This window comes from Penaeus monodon, chromosome 38 (genome assembly GCF_015228065.2).
Source record: "Penaeus monodon isolate SGIC_2016 chromosome 38, NSTDA_Pmon_1, whole genome shotgun sequence".
NCBI classification, from domain to species: domain Eukaryota; kingdom Metazoa; phylum Arthropoda; class Malacostraca; order Decapoda; family Penaeidae; genus Penaeus; species Penaeus monodon.
The window spans coordinates 20,411,912-20,424,411 of NC_051423.1; positions in this window are offsets into that span (position 1 = coordinate 20,411,912).

A 12,500-nucleotide genomic window follows, 5' to 3' on the forward strand; every position below is an offset into this window, starting at 1 on the left:
CCTGCGACTCGCCGTTGTCTGCGAGGTGGTCGGCGGGGGGAGGGAGGGGGAAGGGGAGAGCGAGAGGGAGAGGGAGAGGGAGAGGGAGAGGGAGAAGGAGAAGGAGAAGGAGAAGGAGAAGGAGAGGGAGAGGGAGAGGGAGAGGGAGAGGGAGAGGGAGAAGGAGAAGGAGAAGGAGAAGGAGAAGGAGAAGGAGAAGGAGAAGGAGAGGGAGAGGGAGAGGGAGAGGGAGAGGGAGAGAGAGAGAGAGAGAGAGAGAGAGAGAGAGAGAGAGAGAGAGAGAGAGAGAGAGATCTGCCGGAGTGAGCTTCCGTGTCGAGGCCTGAGTCACGGGGAGTTCGGGACTTTGAGGAATGTAAAGTCTCTGATTTATTTATTTTTCCTGTATTATCCATTCATTTTCTATATTATTTTATTTATTTATTTATTTATTTATTTCATTTTAGTGCTCGGGAATATGAGGAACTAAAGAGATATGAAGCTCTATTTTTTCCCGTTTATTTATTTTGCGTTTGTATATTTGCAGATTTATTTTGCTTTAGAAAAGTTTTTTTTTTTGTTTTTTTTAATAATTACTCCTCTTGTACTTAGATTCTATCAAAGATTAGAGAGAATTGTGATATTTTTTTTTCACACCATCGCCTAGATTAAGAAAAAAAAAAAAATTGAACCACAGTTATTAATGAAGTGTGACGATTTTTTTTTTTTTTTTTTTTTCTTATCTTTTCGTCCCTCTATTCATACCAGCGTGAAGTGGAACGAGGCTCATCAAAGGCGCCACATAATTCGAATCTATTTTTGGGCGCTGTTTCTGCCTAGCGATAGAAATTAGAAATCCTCCTCTCGGTCATCCTGCAAATCATTATTGCACACTCGGGGTCGGCTTATGCTGCAGTGTCCTATTTAAGAAGGTGTTATAGGAATAGCCTCTTGTTTTTATTCTGTATTTTTTTCTTTGTTTTGTTTCGTTTCGTTTCGTGTGTTTGTTTCGTTTCGTTTCGTTTGTTTGCTTGTTTGTTTGTTTGTTTCGTTTCGTTTCGTTTATTTGCTTGTTTTGTTTGTTTGTTTAGTTTCGTTTGTCTGTTTAGTTTCGCTTGTTTCGTTTCGTTTTTTGGGGAGGTAGAGGTACATAGAGAGTTTGAGCGCATCATATTTAGATGAGACCGTTGATTCTCATCGCCAATCAGTTAGTTGTCAAATTATCCTCACCGACCTGCCAGTTATTCGATTATCCTCACTGTGAAGGATAGATAGATAGAAAGAAAAAAAAACGAAATATGTTTATAAAATGCGAGTTACATTTTTCGCTTCCCGCCCACGGTAGATTCCAAGTCGATTATTAACCCATTAAATTGGATATCAGATTTATTAGGCACAGAGGAGAACGCTAGCTTTGTTTATTGGTCATGTTTTGTTATCATTATCATCATCATTTATTGTGGTAGTTTGTCCTCTTTTTATTCATTCGTTATCATCATCAATCGCCATCATCATCATCATCACCATCACCACCATCATCATCTTCATCACCATCATCACCATCACCAGCATCATCATCACCATCACCACCATCATCATCTTCATCACCATCATCACCATCACCACCATCATCACCACCACCATCATCACCACCACCACCACCACCACCACCACCATCTTCATCATCACCATCATCATCATAATCCCTTCCACCTCTCATCCTGACATTACAATCACCATCATCATTATTCTCGTTATCATTATCCTGCATCGCCTCTTTTATAATCCTCGTTATTACTCTTAATCATTTTTTCTCTTACTCCCATCTTCCTCCACCTCTCTCTGTTCCCCGCGTTGCCGAGCGAGACACAAGACAGCTGACACTTAATTACCTAAGGCGATAGCTTTCCTTCTTTTTCATTTCCTACTTCTCTTCCTCCTCCTCCTACGCCTTCTTCCTCCTCCTTTTCTTCCTACTTCTTCCCCTCTTCCTTCCTTCTTCTCCATCTTCCTCCTCCCTTGTCCTCCTCTTCTTTCTCCTCCTCTTCTTTCTCCTCCTTCTCCTCCTCCTCTTCCTCTTCTCCTTCCTTCTTCCAGCGTAATTCGTTGCAAATTTCTCATGCACCTAGCGAATTGAAAAAAAAATATAGGGGGAGATTAATAGGGATGGGGGGGAGAGAGGGGGAGGAAAGGAGGCAGAGAGAGGAGAGGGAGAAGGAGAGGGAGGAAGGGAGAGAAGGAGAGGGTGGGAGGGAGAAGGAGAGGGAGAGTGAGAGAGAGGGTGGGATAGGGATAGTGAGAGGGAGAGAGAGAGAGAGAGAGAGAGAGAGAGAGAGAGAGAGAGAGAGAGAGAGAGAGAGAGAGAGAGAGAGAGAGAGAGAGAGAGAGAGAGATTTGCAGCATCCCTCCTCCTTCACCTTCGCGCGTTTATCCGTCACAAACCTCTCTTATGCAATGTTAATGTATTACATAATGATATAAGGTAAAGCCTGAAGAAACATTACATTTTTTTTTGTGTGTGTGTATGTGTGTGTGTGTGTGTGTGTGTGTGTGTGTGTGTGTGTGTGTGTGTGTGTGTGTGTGTGTGTGTGTGTGTGTGTGTGGTGTGTGTGAGTGAGTGTGAAGGGATTCCGTGTATGTATGTGTACATGTGCGTGCGTGCGTGTGTACGTATTTTTGATCGGTTTGCCTGCCTGCACTCATCAGCTCCAAAGTATAAATAACGAAAAAAAAAAAAAAAAAAAAAAAAAAGAATCTCTTGACAACAATTAGAAGATACGCCCCAGAAGAACAGGGGAATCGGGGGGGGGGGGGAATAAATCACCGATATCGGCCTCCCTATCGCAATTTCGTTCATTATATGAGAGTCGTAATAGAGAGAAGATGATAAAAGGAACACGTGGTTGATGACGCCAATGGAGATCTCTTCGGCGGAAAATTGGGTGGTTTTGCGACATTTTGTGAAGGGCCGAGATTTCGAGGTGACTTTCGTTTTGTTGTTGTTGTTGTTGCTGTTGTTGTTGTTGCTGTTTTGTACGATTTTCGCCACTTCTCTTACTTTTTTTTTCTTGTGTTTTTATCTTTTTTCTTTTCTTTTCTTTTCTTCATTTTCTTTCTATTCTTGTGTTCGTTCTTCTTCCTTTTTTTTTCTTCTTCTTTTGTTTCCTTTTCTTCTCATATTTCGTTCTCTTCTTCCTCCTTCGTCTCCTTCTTCTCTTTATCTCCCCTTTCCACCCCCTCCTCCTTCTCTTCCTAATCCTCATGTTCCATCCTCCTCATTATCCTTATCCTTATCTTCCTCATCCTCTCCGTCTTCTCTTTCTCCTCTCTTCTCTTTCTCCTCTCTTCTCTTTCCTCTCTTCTCTTTCTCCCCTCTTCTCTTTCTCCCCTCTTCTCTTTCTCCTCTCTTCTCTTTCTCCTTTCTCCTCTCTTCTCTTTCCTCCCTCTTTCTCTTTCTCCTCTCTTCTCTTTCTCCCCTCTTCTCTTTCTCCCCTCTTCTCTTTCTCCTCTCTTCTCTTTCTCCCCTCTTCTCTTTCTCCCCTCTTCTCTTTCTCCTCTCTTCTCCTCTTTTTATATATTTAGCAGTACAATTTGACAACGCGACCTTAAAGGGAAAAAATCTTTAAAATTTCTTCGTAAAGATACATCATTTGAACAAGATATTTTCAGTCGTATTTCTGCTTCCTGATCAATTAAGAGTATAAAAAAACGACATAAATATGTGAAAGTTAAAAATAATAATAATGATAATAATAATCATAATAATGATAATGATAATAATAATAATATAATAATAATAATAATAGATAATAATATAATATAATAATAATAATAGATAATAATATAATATAATAATAATAATAATAATGATGATAATGATGACTGAACAACCCTTTCCTCTCAAAGTTCGAAATTGAATTAATCTTAGTGTCAGTCTCCGTGGATCGAGCTTAATGAACTTAAGCTACGGCGTTTATTAATTTAGGCGATGAATAATAACTTGGTTTAGTCCAGTACGCGGATGGTAGAGAAAGAGAGGGGGACGGGGCGGGGTGGGGGTGGGGGTGGGGAGGGAAGGGATGGGTGGGGTTGGGTGGGGTTGTGGAGGGGAAGGGAGGGAAGGGAAGGGAAGGGAGGGGTGGGGTGGGGATGGGAAGGGAAAGGGTGGGGAGGGAAAGGGAAGGGAAGGGAGGGGTGGGGTGGGAAGGGAGGGGTGGGGTTGGGTGGGGTGGGGAGGGAAGGGATGGGTGGGGTTGTGGAGGGGAGGGGAGGGGATGGGTGGGGTTGTGGAGGGAAGGGAAGGGAAGGGTGGGGAGGGGAGGGAAGGGAAGGGAAGGGTGGGGTGGGGTGGGGTGGGGAGGGAAGGGAAGGGAAGGGAAAGGGTGGGGTGGGGAGGGAAGGGAGGGAAAGGAAGGGAAGGGAAGGGAGGGGAGGGGAGGGGTGGGGTGGAGTGAGAGGAAAGAGAACGAAAGAAAGAGAGAAAGAAAGAATGAATGAATGAATAGAATAAAAGAGATAAAATAAAGTCAGTAGTGAATGTTATCTAATAAACTGTTGACAAGCTATTTCCCGCCAGATTCTTGGCTTTAATTAAAGCGTGTGTCTTCTTCTTCTTCTTCTTCTTCTTCTTCTTCTTCTTCTTCATCGTCCTTTTCTTCTTGTTTGCGTCCGTGAGGGATTTCGTTCGTGCGGATGAGAATATTTTTGGAGAAATGGAAGCTAAGAAAGGAGGAGAAGAAAGAGAAGAAGAAAGAGGAGAAGAAGGAAGAGGAGAAGAAGGAAGAAAAGGAGGAGAAGAAGAAGAAGAAGAAGAAGAAGATTGAGAAAAAAGACGAGAAGTGTAATACAAAAAGAGAAAGAAGGAAAAATAAGGAGAAAATTGGACACAAACCGGATGTGCAACGCATGAGGATTATAAACTATATCTCTTTACCATTATTGTTATTGTTATTATTGTTATGATTGTTATTATCATTATTGGTATTAATATAGTCATTATTAATCTTTCTTTCCTGTTGTCATTGTATTTTTTGTTGTTATTGTTATTCATTTTGGTATTGCCGTTATTACTATTATTATTATTGTTATTATTATTATTGTTTTTTTTTTCGATTGCTATTATTACTCTTATCATTATTGATCATTATTATTAATTATGATAATGATTTCATCCTTATTCCTATTATTTATTATTATTGTTTATTGTTGTTGATCATTTTTGCCACTGTTCTTTATCGCTGCTTCTGCCCTATCGCTCTTTCCGTCGCGGATTTCCGTCTGTGCGGCGATCGGTAAGCATCCCGGTTGAGTGGACGGCCGTCGGTGGCCTCGGGGCAGGTGGGGGGGGGGAATGGGACCCCTTAACCTCGGCGTACTCTGATGAGGAGGAAAAGGGACGATTTTTGATTGATTGATTTAGAAGCCCGGAAGAGTAGGGGAGGGGAGAGGGGGGGAAGGGTGGGGGGGGAGGTGAAAGGGAGGGAGAGGGAGGGACAGGGAGACGAAGAGAGAAAGAGGGGAAGAGAGGAGAGGGAGGGAGGGTGAAGAGAGGGAGAGAGAGAGGGGGTGAGGAGAAGAGAGGGAGAGAAAGGGTGAGGAGAAGAGAGTGAGAGGGGAAGAGAGGGTGGGGAGAAAAGAGGGAGAAAGAGAGAGCGTGAGGGGAAGAGAGGGAGAGAGAGAGGAAGAGAGAGAGCGTCGATACCAAACTTTCTTTTTGTTTTGTTTTGTTTGTTGAAGCCTTTGTACTTCGTATTTTTTTCTTATTTGGCGATTTGCAATTACCTCCCTGTATCTCTTTTTCATCTTCGAGGTCGGGGAAGCCCGTGAAGGTAGCTCTAGAAGGAGAGAGGGAGGAGGAGGAGGAGGAGGAGGAGGAGGAGGAGGAGGAGGAGGAGGAGGAGGAGGAGGAGGAGGAGGAGGAGGAGGAGGAGGGGGGGGGGAAGGAGAAGAAGGAGGAGAAGGAGAAGGAGAAGAAGGAGAAGGAGAAGGAGAAGAAGGAGGAAGGGGGAGGAGGGATAATGGGAGGGGAGGAGGAGGAGGAGTAGGAGATGATGATGATGATGAAGAAGAAGAAGAAGAAGAAGAAGAAGAAGAAGAAGAAGGAGGAGGAGCAGGAAGGGAATGGGAAGGGGAAAGGGGAGGCGAGGAGGAGGAGGAGGAGGAGGAGGAGGAGGGGGGATGAGAGGTGGGAATAAGGTCAGATGGGGAGGAAGAGGGAGAAGAGGAAGGGAGGGATAGAGGGAAAGGAAAGGGGGAGGGGGAGGATTAGGTCGTAGGAGGAGAAGGGGAGGGGCGGGATAGAGGGAAAAGGGGAGGACAGGATCATAAGGGAAGAAGATTGAGGAAGAAATCATCGAAAGTGGCGTAGAGCAGGGGGGGGGGAGGGGAGAGAGCAATTTAAGTTAGGGGAAAAAGTGAGGGGAGAGCAGCCTAAGTTAGGGGAAAAAGTGAGGGGAGAGCAGCCTAAGTTAGGGGAAAAAGTGAGGGGAGAGCAGCCTAAGTCAGGGGAAAAAGTGAGGGGAGAGCAGCCTAAATCAGGGAAAAAGTGAGGGGAGAGCAGCTTAAGTCAAGGGAAAAAGTGAGGGGAGAGCAGCCTAAATCAGGGAAAAAGTGAGGGGAGAGCAGCCTAAGTTAGGGGAAAAAGTGAGGGGAGAGCAGCTTAAGTCAAGGGAAAAAGTGAGGGGAGAGCAGCCTAAGTCAGGGGAAAAAGTGAGGGGAGAGCAGCTTAAGTCAAGGGAAAAAGTGAGGGAAGAGCAGCCTAAGTCAAGGGAAAAAAGTGAGGGGAGAGCAGCCTAAATCAGGGAAAAAAGTGAGGGGAGAGCAGCTTAAGTCAAGGGAAAAAGTGAGGGGAGAGCAGCCTAAATCAGGGAAAAAAGTGAGGGGAGAGCAGCTTAAGTCAAGGGAAAAAGTGAGGGGAGAGCAGCCTAAATCAGGGAAAAAAGTGAGGGGAGAGCAGCTTAAGTCAAGGGAAAAAGTGAGGGAAGAGCAGCCTAAGTCAGGGAAAAAAGTGAGGGGAGAGCAGCCTAAATCAGGGAAAAAAGTGAGGGGAGAGCAGCTTAAGTCAAGGGAAAAAGTGAGGGAAGAGCAGCCTAAATCAGGGAAAAAAGTGAGGGGAGAGCAGCTTAAGTCAGGGAAAAAAGTGAGGGGAGAGCAGCTTAAGTCAGGGGAAAAAGTGAGGGGAGAGCAGCCTAAATCAGGGGAAAAAAGAGGGAGAACGCTAAGGTCAGGGAAAAGTGAGGGGAGTAGAGTAGCTAAGGTCAGGGGGGGGGGAGCTCTTTCACATAAACAGAAGACGGAGGGAGCGTTGGGCTCATGAAGGGAGAATTAAGTCATAGGAGAAGGAAGGATGGAAGGAAGGAAGGAAGGGAGGGAGAGGGAGGAAGGAAGGAAGGAAGGGGGGGAGGGAGGAAGGAAGGAAGGGAGGGAGGGGGGGAGGGAGGAAGGAAGGATGGAAGGAAGGAAGGGAGGGGAGGGAGGAAGGAAGGAAGGGAGGGGGGGAGGGAGGAAGGGAGGGAGAGGAGAGAGGGAGGAAGGAAGGAAGGGAGGGGGAGAGGGAGGAAGGAAGGAAGGGAGGGGGAGGGAGAGGGAGGAAGGAAGGAAGGAAGGGGGAGAGGGAGGAAGGAAGGGAGGATCACAAAGGAAAGAAGAGGGAGGGAGTGGGAGAAGGAGGTCACAAGAGAGTGAATATAATCATGGTAGAAGAAATCTTGAGGTCACCTACGAAAAGAGGGAGGGGGGAGGTCACAAGAAGGAGGAGGTCATATGGGAATGAATGAGGTCACAGAGGAAGAGAGGGCGGGAGGGAGAGGGGAGAGAGAGAGGGAGAGGGGGGAGAGAGAGGGAGAGGGGGAGAGAGAGGGAGAGGGGGAGAGAGAGGGAGAGGGGAGAGAGAGAGAGAGAGGGGAGAGAGAGAGAGAGAGAGAGAGAGAGAGAGAGAGAGAGAGAGAGAGAGAGAGAGAGAGAGAGAGAGAGAGAGTGAGAAGGGGGGAGAGAGAGAGAGAGAGAAGGGGGGGGAGAAAGAGAGGGGGGTGGTTGGCAGGTTAGTAGATGGTACCAGGTTGTACCATCTCTGTCCATCTATCAATCTATCTATCTGTCTATCTCTCCTCATCTTCTTTTCTTATTCTTTGTTTTGGTTTTCTTTCTTTGTGTAGGTGTTAGTGATATTATTATTATTATTGTTGTTGTTACTTTTATTATTATTATTATTATTATTGTTATACTCGTCATCATTATCATTATCAGTATTATCATTAAGAATTATAAGAATGCTGCAAGTTACATATAAACATGCCATACTACAACTACTACTTCTACTACTACTACTACTACTACTACTGCTACTACTATTATTACTACAGCTACTACTTCTACATCTACTACTACTACTACTACTACTACTACTACAACTACTACTTCTAACACTACTACTCCTACTTCTACTTCTACTTCTACTTCTACTTCTACTTCAACAACAACTACTACCATTACTCTTAGTATTACTATTACTATTACTACTACTATTACTATTACTACTACTATTACTATTACTATTACTACTACTACTTACATTCAGTTATCATCACCATCATCGTCATTATCACTGTTATCACCATTATTTTTTTATATTATAATTATTATCTTGCCATTATTATCACGATTTCTTCGTAATTATTATTATTATTATTATTATTATTATTATTATTATTATTATTATTATTATTTTGATATTATTCTTATTTCACTCTTATTATTTTACCATCTTTGTCTTTCGACGACTTTTAACCCTTCAGTCATCGTCATCAACGTCATCAATCGCAACAGAAGTTAAGTTCGAAAAAAAAAGAAAAAATTCCCTCCGTGTATGATGTCTGCGCGAAGGAGGTCAATCAAAGGAAGATAAATGGCTTCTCCTGGGCCGAAAGGAAGAGGGGAAGAAAAAAGAAAAGAAACAACGAAAAGAGAGAAAGAAAGGAAGGAAGGAAGGAAGGAGGGAAGGAAGGAAGGAGGGAAGGAAGGAAGGAAGGAAGGAAGGAAGGAGGGAAGAAAGGAAGGAAGGAGGGAAGAAAGGAAAGAAGGAAGGAGGGAAGAAAAAATATTGAGGTTTACCTTGTGGAGCTTCGGGCTGAGGGAGCTTCTGTGTCAGCCTTTGAAGTGAGCTTTGGAAACATTTAGGGGGAGATGAGCTTGGGGGAGGGATTGGGCAGGGCTGAGGGGGTGAGCGAGCGCGGGGGTGGGAGGGGGAGGGGGAATGGGGAGTGGGGGGTGAGGGTGGGAGTGGGAGAAAGGGGGAGTGGGAGGGGGAGGGGAGTGGGGAGTGGGAGAAAGCGTGAGGGGGAGGGTGAGGGGGAGGGGGTGAGGGTGGGAATGAGAGAAAGGGTGAGTGGGAGGGTGAGAGAAAAAGGAAGTGAGGGAGATATGCCGTGCGAGGAGAGGGGGTGGAGGTTGCAAATTCGTTGGAAACTCCTCTATTTGTCTCTATGTATCTGTCTCTCTCTCTCTCTCTCTCTCTCTCTCTCTCTCTCTCTCTCTCTCTCTCTCTCTCTCTCTCTCTAACTCTCCCTCCCTCTCCCTCCCCCTCCCTCATCTCTCCCTCCTCCCTCCCTCCTCCCCTACCTTCCTCCCTCCTTCCCTCCCTCCCCCCCTTCCCTCCCCCTCCCCCCCTTCCTCCTCCCTCCCTCCCTCCTCCCTCCCCCTCCTCCTCCCTCCCCTCCCCCCCTCCCTCCCTCTCGCCGCTTTCCTTTGTTCCTCTCCTCTTATAAATAGATCCGGCGCATTTCCCTTCGCGTCGTAAATATCTGAGAGGCTGGATGACATGTCACCACGTGTTCCGGAGAAGACTGGCTTCCGAAGCGATATTTTATTTACGTTTGAATTCGTGATTTATCTTTGCGTTTGTTAGTGTCGTTGTTTACTCGTTGTCTTCTTCGGCTTGTCGTTATTATTATTTTATTATTATTGTTGTTGTTATTTTATTATTATTGTTATTATCGTGTTTATCATTTTAATATAGTATTATTATTATTATTATGGCTGTTTTTATAATCTCTTGTTTTTTTGCTTTTTTTTACTATTATTATTTACTATACTATTATTATTATTATTTATTGTTATTGTTATTGCTATTATTATTATCATCATCATCATCATCATCATCATCATCATCATCATCATTTATGAATATTAATGTTGTTGTTGTTTGTTATAGTTTTATAGTTTTATTAATAATAATATCATTATTATAATTTTTTATCATTATCATTATCATTATCGATACCATTATTATTATAGTACCATTATTATCACCACCATAATAACTATTCTCCTCATACTTCTTATCCTCGTCACCACCACCACCACCACACCACCATCACCACCACCCACCACACCACACCACCACCACACCACACCACACCACACCACACCACAACACACCACACCACAACACACCACACCACAACACACCACCACATCACCACCACCACACCACACCACACCACAACACACCACCACATCACCACCACCACCAACCACCCACCCCCAGCCTCCTAAACTAATCCCCTTCTTGTTCGTTGCAGAAATCAGCTACCGGTTGCAGACGGCGCGTTGTGCGGTGCGCCAGCTGCTCCTGCACTACCTTCTCCCTTGGCTGTACAACATGGAGCTCGTGGACCCCAGCACGCCCCCGCCCACCTCGGCTCCGTATGGGCAGGTGAGGCGATTCGGAGGACCTTCTGCTGGGTTTGGGGCGTTTTTGGTGGTGGTGGTGTGGTGGTGGTGGTGGTGGTGGTGATTGGTGGTGGTTGGTATTTGTTAGCGGGGTTGGAGGTTATTTTCGAGGTTGTCATGTTTTTTTAAGGGGGTGGGGGGTGTTTTGTGGGTTGGAATGTGTGTGGTTGGGATTATTTAGTTTGTCGGTCCGTTATAATGTTTTTTGTTTTTTTAACTGGCGTTATAATTGTTAGAGATTTTGTTGTTTATATATTGAGCATATATACATACATGCATGCATATATATATATATATATATATATATATATATATATATATATATATATATATATATATATATATATATATATATATATATATGCTTCGCTTTGTGGTCTCTTAAAATACCGTGTTATGCTGACATCTCTAATTGAATAAGTCGGAGATGTCTCGAATATAAGTAGTTTTGGGCGAGAGGACGACGCGGCGGAGGGACAGCGAAGCCCAGGGCGTTAATGTGTAATGGCGGCCTCGTGCTCGGGCGGCCTCCTCCTGAAGGACTCGGAGGAGGATGGCTCGTGTGGACATGTGTGCGCACATATACACACGCGCACATGTGTGGATTTTAGACGCGAAGACGAGCGGAGTGAGAACGCGAATACGCACGCTCACACGCCCAAGCACACGTATACATACACAGGTATACACACACACACGCGCAAACACACGCGTGTGCGTATTCTCTCCCCTTCCATCCACGATGAACAACGGAGTACTCCCCCCCCTCCTCCTCCTCCCCAGTAAGACAGTAATTCTCTCACTTTGGAAGGAAAAAACTAGTATTTCTCCCACACACGAAGGGGGAAAAAAACTTATTCGCCACACATGAAGGGGAAAAAATGTTAATTCCCCCCACGTATGAAGGGGAAATAATACAAGTTCCCCCACACACGAAGGGGATAAATATTAGTGTCCTCACGCATGAAGGGAAAAAAATTCCTCCCACACATGAAGGAAAAAAAAAAGTTAATTCCCCCACACATGAGGGGAAAAAATTTAATTCCCCCACACATGAAGGAAAAAAAGTTATTTCCCCCACACATGAGGGAAAAAAAAGTTAATTCCCCCACACATGAGGGAAAAAAAGTTAATTCCCCACACATGAGGGAAAAAAGTTAATTCCCCCACACATGGAAAAAAAAATCCCCCACACATGAAGGGGAAAAAAATCTTCCACACATGAAGGGAAAAAAACATTAATTTCCCCTACAAATGAAATAATGTTATGATAATTCTCCCAACTCATTTTTTTTTCTTCTCTCTCTCTCTCCTTCAGTATTACTACGAGCGTGGGCGTCGCGAGGGCTGGGGGTCGGCAGAAGCGACAGAAATGGTCCTCAATAACCTGTTCTACCACCCCGCTAAGGTAATGGGGTTTCCGCGGGGGGATAAGTTTTTTCGCCTTTTTTCCTTTTTTTTTTTTTTTTTCTCCCTTCTTTTTTTTCTTTTGTTTTCCTCCTTCCCTCTTTCCTTTTTTTTTTTTTTCCCTTTTCTTTTTTTTTTCTCCTCCTTCTCTTTCTTTTTCCTTTTCTCTCTCCCTCTCTCTCTCTCTCTTCCCCCCTTCCTTCCCCTTCTCTTCCCCTCCTCTCTCCCCCTCTCTCTCTCTCCTTTCTTATTCCTTCCCTTTTTCCCTTTTCTCTTTAGGGGTTTCCTCCCTTTTTTTTGTTTTTTTTTCAAAAGGAATCGAAAAGGCTGAGAAAAAAAGGTTTTTTTTGTTTCAGGGGAATAAAACCCAAAAATTTTTTGATTTT